At 42.4% G+C, this 10,282-nt stretch overlaps 1 pseudogene; it reads right to left on the bottom strand.

Annotated features, from left to right (window-relative positions):
• Positions 1-1,988: 1,988 nt before the first annotated feature.
• LOC100949662 lies at positions 1,989-2,460 on the bottom strand (annotated as a pseudogene).
• Between the last annotated feature and the right edge of the window lie 7,822 nt (positions 2,461-10,282).

The following is a 10,282-nucleotide window of genomic DNA, read 5'->3' as shown; positions in this document are numbered from 1 at the left end:
GGAGCCTCGGCTTCGCTCGGCCCTGGTCGGAGGGAGCTGGAGTTAGTTACGCGGTGCACGGTGCGGGAATCCTAAGGGCTACGGCAGGCACATTTATAGTGAGCGAAAGGTGTGCGCCCCGACCTGCCGGATTCCCCGGGGCACTGGGTTTCCCGGGCGTGCCGGGCGCCCTGGCTCCGGGCAGGCGCTGCTGGCGGCGGCGGCGCGGACCGGCAGAGCGCGGAAACGACTCCGGGCGGCCCGAGGCATCCTCGCCCAGACGGGGCTTAACCACCGCCTCCCTGACCCGCCTCGCAGACTGTCTCGGGGCGTTCTCCTCTGTGCTCTATGACGTTTCTAAAAGACTCTGCCGGAGGGTCTCGTAAGGGTGTCGTGGTGTGTTAATAAGCTGCTGCTCAGAGAGTGTCCCTGCTTGGCCTTTCCCAAGTTTTTAACTCGGAATCTCGGGTCAATGGGCGTTTCATTCTAAATATGCCCGTATTAATTAAATATCATTCCTCCAGATTCAGTTGAATTTATCAATGGAATCCATATCCATGCTTTCCTAAGGTTCTCGTCAATTTGAAGTCGTCCGCTTCTGCTCAAGACACTCCGGTTGTTAATCTACAGGCAATCAATACTTAGTTTAGTATTAGTTTAGTATTTAGTGCCTAAGTAAAGTTACTGGCTTTCATTTATTTCCTCTGTAGTGGACGCTGCCCTGGGGCGGAGCTGAGGGTGCAGTCAGCGTTTGTCTACGCGAGGTGGAGCTGGCGAGTACCGTCCTGTCGGACTGCCTCGACAGGAGAAAAAGACGTAAATAGGAGTTTGGGCAGAAGGTGGTTTTTTAGAAAAAAGAGTTAGACCATTGTTTCTGTTTTATTAGCAAATAAAAATTATGAATGGAGAGATGTAACACACATCTTATTGTTTGGAATGATGAATAATCCTTCTGGAATTTTAAACACAGCCTGCAAATGCTTTAAACGCGCGTAGGAGTAAATGGGTAAAGATCTTTTTTCCTCACTTATTATCTAAGCAAGAAATTATGAGTTGTGCCTTACACAAATGGAAAAGAGGTAGAATACATTTTTATAAAGTAATTGCATGTGCGCATGCTTAAGAAAGCTAAATTTCTACTTAGAAGCTTGGAAACAATACCCCAAATCCAGTTATTTTTGAGCTAATGGCGCTAAAATATTTGTAGACGTGTTTTGGAGAGTTTGGCATGAAATTAGTATTAGAAATAGCAAAACACCACATGCAAGCAGACTAGGATGCATTTCTTTAGATCATAGCCAAGTTGAAACAAAGAATGTAAGTAGTTAGTCATTTTTATCTCAATAATGTAACAAGTCGGGGGAGGGCTGAAATAGTGGTAGATTTGATAGCAGCCTTTTTAGTTTGGGTAAGAGGGAAGATAGAAGGTCTACAATAAAATATAAAAACCTAACTGCTTTGTGTGCTAATCTGGTATGTACAGAAAAAACATGGTAAACAAAAGCATTATGAAATAGTCTTTCGAACATATCAACTGCTGTTAAAGATTTGTCATTGGTATATATTTCATGGTCTTTAATATGACTTTCATATTCAATAAGCAGTTTTAACACCCATGACGAGTTCAGTCCAGTACCATACCCAAGAGATTTCAGTTTGGCAAAAATGTTAAGTCCTACTTCAAAACATGGAAACTATTTGTTGCTCTGATACGTGATACTTGAGCATTACCTGAAAAAGAAAATGCTGAGTGTACTGGGAAGTATTGGCCTACCAAATACGAGATGAAACATCAAATTTAATCACAATCGTATTCCCTATATGTTTATTTTATTATACCTAAGTAAGTTCAGTAGCATCCTCATAGCTCACAGCATCCTCAAACTCTTGGGCTCAAGTGATCCTCCCTGCCTCGGCCTGGCAAGTAGCTGGAACTATAGTTGTGCACCTCCATGAATGGCTAATTCTTTTTTTTTTTTTTTAAAGGTGAAAAGTTATACAACTAGCCAGCTGGATTTGGTTTAGATGCTCCCAATTTTGTTGGCAATATCCAAAGCATCATAATCAGGAGCCAGTTGAACATATGCCTTCTCACCATCAGGCCTGATCAGGGTGTTGACCTTGGCCACATCAATGTCATAAAGCTTCTTCACAGCCTGTTTGATCTGGTGCTTGTTGGCTTTGATGTCCACAACGAACACAGGTGTGTTGTCTTCTGTCTTCATGGCAGACTCAGTGGTCAGGGAGAACTTGATGATGGCATAGTGGTCAAGCTTGTTTCTCCTGGGGGCGCTCTTCCGAGGATATTGGGCTGCCTCCAGAGCCTCAGAGTCTTTGGCCGAGGAAGGTGGGTGATGTACGGATCTTCTTTTGTTTGTGGCTATGGATGCCCTTTAGCACTGCTTTCTTAGCCTTCAATGCCTTTGCTTTGGCTTGGGCTTTGGGAGGGGCAGGAGCTTCCTTCTTCACTTTTGGCGCCATCTTGTGAAAAGCTAATTATTTATTTTTGTAGAGATGAGGACTCTGTTGCCAGGCTTATCTGAAACTCCTAAGTTCAATCCATCCTCTCACGTCTGCTTCCCAAAGTTCTAGGATTACAAGTGTGAGTAGGGTACGTCCCCCTAAGTTTCTCTTTTAAAGGAGAAGTTAATTTTCTGGATAAAGTGCAGGATGCTCACTTGAATTTGAATTTCAGATGGACGATGGGTAATTTTGTACTGTAAGTATGTTCCATGAAATATTTGGGACATGGCTACTCTAAAACATCATTCTTATCTGTCTGAAATTCAGATGTAACTGTGTATGCTATATTTTTATTTGCTAAATCTGACAGTCCTATCTGTAGAGGATACTTGTAAATCCCATAGGAATAATAAAGATCACTAATAAATAATTAACAAAGTCTCAGGCCCTGTGCTACTTGCTTAGTGTGATTTATTTCTTAATCTTCACAAATACCCTAATTGGGAGTACTGTGGTTTCTTTCTTTCTTTTCTTTTTTTTACAGACAGAGTCTCACTTTGTCACCCTCAGTAGAGTGCTGTGGCATCACAGCTCACAGCAACCTCCAGCTCCTGGGCTTAGATGATTCTCTTGCCTCCAGAGTAGCTGGGACTACAGGCGCCCACCACAATGCCCGGCTATTTTTTGTTGCAGTTTGGTGAGGCCAGGTTTGAACCCACCACTCTCAGTATATGGGGCCGGTGCCTTACTTACTGAGCCATGGGTGCCACCCTGTGATTTATTTCTTATTCTTCACAAATACCCTAATTGGGAGATATTGCTTCCCTATTTATCATAAATGAAGAAACTGGTGTTTAGAGAAATTGAGTAACTCACCCAAATGACAATCTCTAGATTCCAATACCCATCTCTCCACTGTCACTCAGCACCACCTCCATAGTGACCCATGGTGGAACTCTGGGGAAATTCCACAAAGCTGAGTGAGGCAGAATAAAAGAAACACATGTGGGCCTCTCTCACCGAGTATGCTTTCCACACAGCGGGATCCATCCTCCACTTTCTATGGGCATAAACAAGATAGTTTACTAAAACGCTTAGTTTCATTCCTGAATTTCTGAATTTTGTGTTTAGCAAAAGTGTTGAGTTCTTCTATCGTGTCTTATTTGTAACTTGATGTTATAGCTAATATGACAGTGGTACACACTGAAAAGCCATTATTTGTCCTTCAGAGAATAGATAATAAGATTTCTTTCTTTCTTTTTTTTTTTTTTTTTGAGACAGAGTCACAGCTCACAGCAACCTCTTGGCATCAGCGATTCTCTTGCCTTAGCCTCCCAAGTAGCTGAGACTACCACAAGGCCTGGCTATTTTTCATTGCAGTTGTCATTGTTATTTAGCTGTCCCAGGCCGGATTCGAACCCACCAGCCTTGGTGTATGTGGCTGGCGCTGTAACTACTGTGCTATGGGCATGGAGCTGATAATAAGATTTCTTTAGAAACAGTTCTTCCTGCAAGCAGCAGGAATAATTGTGTTGGCATTTTCCTATGTCTGAGAAACCCAGTCAGGAATCCCTACCCCTCTATATAAAGCAATGTCCATTTCCACACAACCGGTTTTAATACTGAATGCTTTTAATAATCCTTTAACAAACAACGTTTCTGTGTTCTGTGCAGAAGACTTGCATTTATTGTTCATCTCAAGTTAAATGAACCAGTGTTTGTAAAGCATGAACATAGTATCTGGTGTGCAAACTGCTCTGTAAATGATAGTTGTTGGGTTGTCATCATCATATTTTAAATACTGTCAACTATTACATTAGGTACTTTACAAAAAGGTTTATGATATGATCTAACATGATAATTTATTTTATGAAAAATAAATTCAAATGACCAACTCAGTGTGAAAGATCACTTACTTAATAACTTAGTTATAAAAATGTTCAGGAGTAAGTGGAGTGGAGTGAACAGGAATGGCAGAATATCGGTCTTTTGAAGTTAGGTGTGGGGGAGAAGAAGAAACTTTTTCTCTGAGGAGTATGACCCTCATTAAATTACCAGGCTCAGAGAGACACTGGGATAAAGCAGCTGTCACAGTCACTTGGCTCCCCCGTTAGCTAAATAATTACTTCTTAGCCACTTGCTACATTGGTGAGGTGTGAGAAGAACTGTCTGCCACGTGCCCTCTTGTTCACTAGTGTGTGACCAATCACTAAGCAAGAGTATTTGTGTGAACCAATGAGAATTCCTGACACAATTTTATGATTAGCCTCTTCTCCTGATTCATTCTTCTTTTTTAAGACATGTCAACCTCTCCTTATTTTTGGCTGGGGCTGGGTTATGAACCCACCACCTCCGGCATATGAGGCCAGCGCCTTACTCCTTTGAGCCACAGGCGCCGTCCCACAACCTCTCCTTTTTGTTCTCTGGCAGTATTAATATGTCCCAGGCTGTAGTCCTCAACCTTTGTCCAAATAAACTCTGTATATTAATTCTGCCTCAGGTTCTTTCTTTTAGGTTGACAGGTGATAAGGTTGTTATACTTTGTTTACTTTGTATGTACTTGACATTGTCCATAATAGAATTTTTTTTTTTTTTGAGACAGAGCCTCAAGCTATCCCCCTGGGTAGAGAGCCGTGGCATCACAGCTCACAGCAACCTCCAACTCCTGGGCTCAAGCGAGCCTCCCACCTCAGCCTCCCAAGTAGCTGGGACTACAGGCACCCACCACAACGCCCGGCTATTTTTTAGGGTTGCAGCCATCATTGTTGTTTGGCAGGCCTGGGCTGGATTCAAACCCGCCACCTTAGGTGTATGTGGCTCGTGCCTTAGCCACTTGAGCCACAGGGGCCGAGCCCATAATAGAAATTTTTTTTAAAAACTGGGGGCAAAGGATAGCCAGCTTTCTTGATACATGTTTCTCAGGGTTAGTTAGCTGAAAAATATTTATTTATTTATTTTATTTATTTATTTAGAGACAGAATCTCACTCTGTTCTCCTGAGTGGCATCATAGCTCACAGCAACCTCAAACTCTTTGGCTCAGTGATCCTCTTGCCTCACCCTCCAGAGCAGGCGTCCTCAAACTACAGCCCACGAGCCACATGCAGCCCACCTAGGACATTTATCCGGCTCACTGGGTGTTTTTGCTGCCGCTGCCTGTCTTGCTTAGCAGCCAACTCATTCTGGGGCCCGCAGTCCGGCCCTCCAACAGTCTAAGGGACAGTGAACTGGCCCCCTGTTTAAAAAGTTTGAGGACCCCTACTCCAGAGTATCTGGAACTACAGACACCTGCCACAATGCCCAGGTATTTTTAGTAGAGTTGGGGTCTCACTCTTGCTCAGTCTAGTCTCAAACTCCTGCGCTCAAGTGATCCACCCAACTCAGCCTCCCAGAGGGCTAGGATTATAGGAGTGAGCCACCTCGCCTGGCTGCAGTTAGCTGAAAAATAACCAAAGAAGGTATAGACGTAACAGTTTTTAAAAGTCTATTTTTTAAAAAGGGCTGACCTCATAGCAAACCGGTAATTCATGAGAGTTTTTTTTTTTAGTATTAGTGACCTTAGGAAAACTTGAAAAGCTATTATGTCCATAAGGCAAGAAGTTGATTTTATCTATCTGTCCATTCATGTATCATCTATCTATACACACACATTCACATATTAAGAGCAGAGACATGAAAGAATTACTGGAAATTAAAAATATAATTGCTAAAATTTAAAAATAATCAGCATAAGGGCTGAAGGAAAAGATTAGTAGAATCTCTTTTTTTTTTTAGATGAAGCCTCAAGCTATTCCCCTGGGTAGAGTGCCATGGCATCACAGCTCACAGCAACCTCCAACTCCTGGGCTCAAGCGAGTCTCCTACCTCAGCCTCCCAAGTAGCTGGGACTATAGGTGCCCGCCACAACACCTGGCCATTTTTGGGTTGTAGCCGTCATTGTTGTTTGGCGGGCCCGGGCTGGGGATTCAAACCCGCCACCTTAGGTGTATGTGGCACCGAGCCGGTAGAATCTCTTAAAGTGTAAAGCAAAAAGATAAAGGGGAAGAAATATTTTTAGAAGTTCAAGCACATATTGGGTTGATCCGGGAAGGACACCATCTAACTAAGAGTTTCAGAAGAAGATAAGAAAATGTAGAGAATCATAGAATGAGACATAATAGAAGAAAATTTCCTAGAGTTAAGGGGAAAGACAGGAATCTTCAGACTGAAAAATTTCGACCATAATCTTGTGATTTTATAGTACAGAAAGCACTAAGAGAGGATCCTAAAAGCTTTCAGAGGACAAACAACAGATCAGCTACAACAGAACAAAAGTCTGATCAGCACGAGTCTCTCCATAACTAATATGCAAGGGCCAGAAGAGGGTGGAGCACTGTGGCGAGGGCATCTACCCAACCAATCTGCCACTCAGCTGTAAGGGTAAAATAAAGACATGCAGATGTGTCAAGACTCAGGAAGCCCACCTCTTACTAATCCTTGCTGAATAAAAATCAATTCAGGATAACCCAGTAGAAAGAAAAAGGAATTTAAGAATGAGAAAAACTTGGGATCCACGGAGTACTAGTCCTAACTGAGGAGCGCAATGAAGGGCAGGCCAAGAATGACAGCTGCACAGTAGGCCAAGTGAGCAACTGGTTTCCAATGGAGAAGAATGTCTGCAAGCAGAAAGTGGACTCCACGCCACAGAGAGTAGGATTAAGATCCTGGATAAATTTAGTCATTTGGTGAAGGCATGTGCTTATTTTGTTAAGAAGAAAATGAGGGCTCAGTGCCTGTGGCTCAAGTGGCTAAGGAGCCAGGCACATACGCCAGAGCTGGTGACTTCAAATCCAGCCCCGGCCTGCCAAACAACAATGACAACTACAACCAAAAAATAGCCAGGTGTTATGGTGGGCACCTGTAGTCCCAGCTACTTGGAAGGCTGAGGCAAGAGAATTGGTTGAGCCCAAGAGTTGGAGGTTTCTGGGAGCTGTGATGCCATAGCACTCTACCCAGGGTGAGAGCTTGAGGCTCTGTCTCAAAAAAAAAAAAGGAAAATGAAAATGCAATTAAAAAGAGCATAAAACTGTGTTCCAAATAGAAAATAAACTAAAATGTGGTGTTGCTTGGAGTAACTAATAGCTTGTTGAAGATACTATTTTCAACCCTGATGTTTGGAGCATCCTCTTCCCAGCAGCCCGCCATCCTCTAATCTCTCTTTGACTGATGCACTTTGTTCTTCAAAGAACACTATACACATAATCAAGGTAGTGTAATTGGGGTTTATTGACTTTCAATACTTAGGGTCAGCGGCATGACTAGCCCTAGAACACAGTGTAAAAACGCTGACAATAGAAAAGTAATAGTGGAGCTGACAGAAGCCAAGAGGTCTCTGGAGAGGATGGAGAGTTGCAGAAGAAAGTTAAGAAAAATGTGGAAGCGTTTGTTTCTTTTTCATACAATTAAAGGGCAACTGTTTAGAGATGGTAGAGCTGAAGTAGGAGTGTATGTTCCTTAATGTTGCAACTGTAGCCAAAGAATAACAAAATGCTACTGTGACCAACAAACTGAAATGGAGAAGGAAGGAAGACAGGACAAAACAGCCCATTCATTGTGGCAGGGAGTTAAGAGTCTTTAATGCTGACTACTGAAAAGAAAAATCTATAAGCAGGTTACAGCTAAAGAGAGAGTGACCAGAAGAAATAAAACTAAAAAGGATGGAAGATCCTGGATGTTTTCCCAGTGGGACAATGGCAGGATACATGGCACTTTTCAGTTTTAGTTCTTTTGTACTCTCTGATTTTTGTAAAACTTGTGCACATGCTGTACGACTTTGATGGTTTATATTAAATGGGTGGGAAAATGTGCTTTAGTGTAACTGGCTCCTCCCGTTAAACTCTGAGCCCCACAATTCCTACCTATAAACTTTTCCTGCCTTAAAGGAAGATTTAATTTCTTTTGTAACAGAGTAAGAACTAGCATTTAAATATATTGAGTTACTAGGCATTAGATGAAACCAAATGATATTTTGACCTATAAAGATGGAAATTCCAGATGATTCCACTTACTATATGCTCCTTTCACTAAAAAAAGTGCAAATGAGGCCAAAACCATAGTCATGGACTGTTATAAACTGTACGTTTAGTTTTTTTTATATTGACTTTTCCACCTAACTAAAAATATAGTTTTAAAAGTCTGCAGAGCTCTATCAAAACAACAAAACCTATTTTCAATCATAGACAGGGTTAAGACATCAGCCTCCAGGGAGTTTTTATTTACTTTGGTTTGATACATCACTTACAGAGCCATCTGCGAATTTAACACAAATCTGAAATTGTAAGGGTGTCACATGAAGACACCTATGAAATAATCAGGCCCCTTGGACATGTAATACACGGAGATAATGCATACCTCAGTCTTTCTACTTATTTTATGAGGAGCACTGACTCAGAGGGGCCAGAAAAAATTTCCTTGTACAAGGGCAAAACAGACTGAAGACTGATGTCTCAATCTTTATCTTTGTTTTATAGCAAACCTTGAAAGTATTCGAGTCTCAAAAGTTGGCCCTAAGCCTTTCTTGTTTTGGGATCAAACTGTAACGTTCCTGCCAAATGGAGTTATTTGATTCCATATTCAAGAATTCTTCCTAAGTATTGTCGTTCTAAACTTGACTATTTTTGATTGCCACTGTGAAAGGACTAAAAGCTACAGAGGATGTCTCTGCAGTTTCAAGTTACAGTTCTTAGCATTTAGTAGGCTGAGCATGCCTGAGAGACTCCTAGATCTCCAGAGAAGGAGCCCTCCAGAATGGCTGCTCTGAGCCCCTCTGTTTATAGATGAGGAAACTGAGGTCCAGAGAGACTGAGAAATTGAGTCCATACAGAAAGCTAATGAGATCCATAAAGTGAGACCAAAAAGTGTTCAGCTCTTGGTAGGGCTTTCTTTCTGTTGTAATGAGGCAAGAAAAGTAAAAAGCAGAGTTAAAATAAAAGAATCTGTCCTAGCCACCCTGTGTAGGCCTCAGCCAAGCCGCAGGCATTTCTGTTGTCTGTATGTTTCTCCCCTGACATACTCTGGGCCTAGATTGTAACCTAGTAACTTCCCTGGACTTCCATCATCTTTGAGGGCAGGTGGTCCGACCGGTCTCAAGGATGCGGGTGAATCTGACCTTCCCCCTTGAGCTCAGGACCTTAAGGATGATGTCATGTCTCTCTCTGTTTTATGACCGTCACATGCACTCCCGCCCTGAAAAGTGGATAAAAGAGGGGCAAGAGATTGAGTCGGGGGGGAGGGGGCTCGGTTTTGAGAAACACGCTGGTGTTCCGAGTGCCCCCGGCCGAATAAACCTGCTTCCTCTAATCAACTGGTGCCTGGAGTCTTCTGTCTGCGTCGGTTTCCTGCTACACTAGGATTATGGGTTGTAGCAAATCAAAACTTGAATCCAATTTTCTGGTTGCCAGGATTATGTTATCTGACCTTATTATGAGATAACTAATTTTGGCAAGGTGCAATGACTCACACTGTGATCGCAGCACTTTGAGAGTCCAAAGTGAGAGGATCAGTTGAGCCTAAGGGTTCAAGGTTGTGGTGGGCTGTGATTGTGCCACTGCACCTCCAGCCTGAGTGACGTAGTAAGACCTTGTCTTTAAAAAAAAAAAAATTAAAAAACAGAAATAATTTACTTAATATTATTTAAACAATTCCTTTTCCTTTCAGTTTCACATTTTGTTTCTTTTTTAGAGATAGAGTCTTACTTTGTTGCCCTCAGTAGAGTGCTGTGGCATCACAGCTTACAGCAACCTCCAGCTCTTGGGCTTAGGCAATTCTCTTGCCTCAGCCTCCAAAGTAGCTGGGACTACAGGC

The sequence above is a fragment of the Otolemur garnettii genome, unplaced genomic scaffold (genome assembly GCF_000181295.1).
Source record: "Otolemur garnettii isolate 467f Iridium unplaced genomic scaffold, OtoGar3 scaffold00032, whole genome shotgun sequence".
Taxonomy (NCBI): Eukaryota; Metazoa; Chordata; class Mammalia; order Primates; family Galagidae; genus Otolemur; species Otolemur garnettii.
The sequence above is the reverse complement of the archived record's forward strand: the minus strand, read 5'-3'. Positions and strand labels throughout refer to the sequence as shown.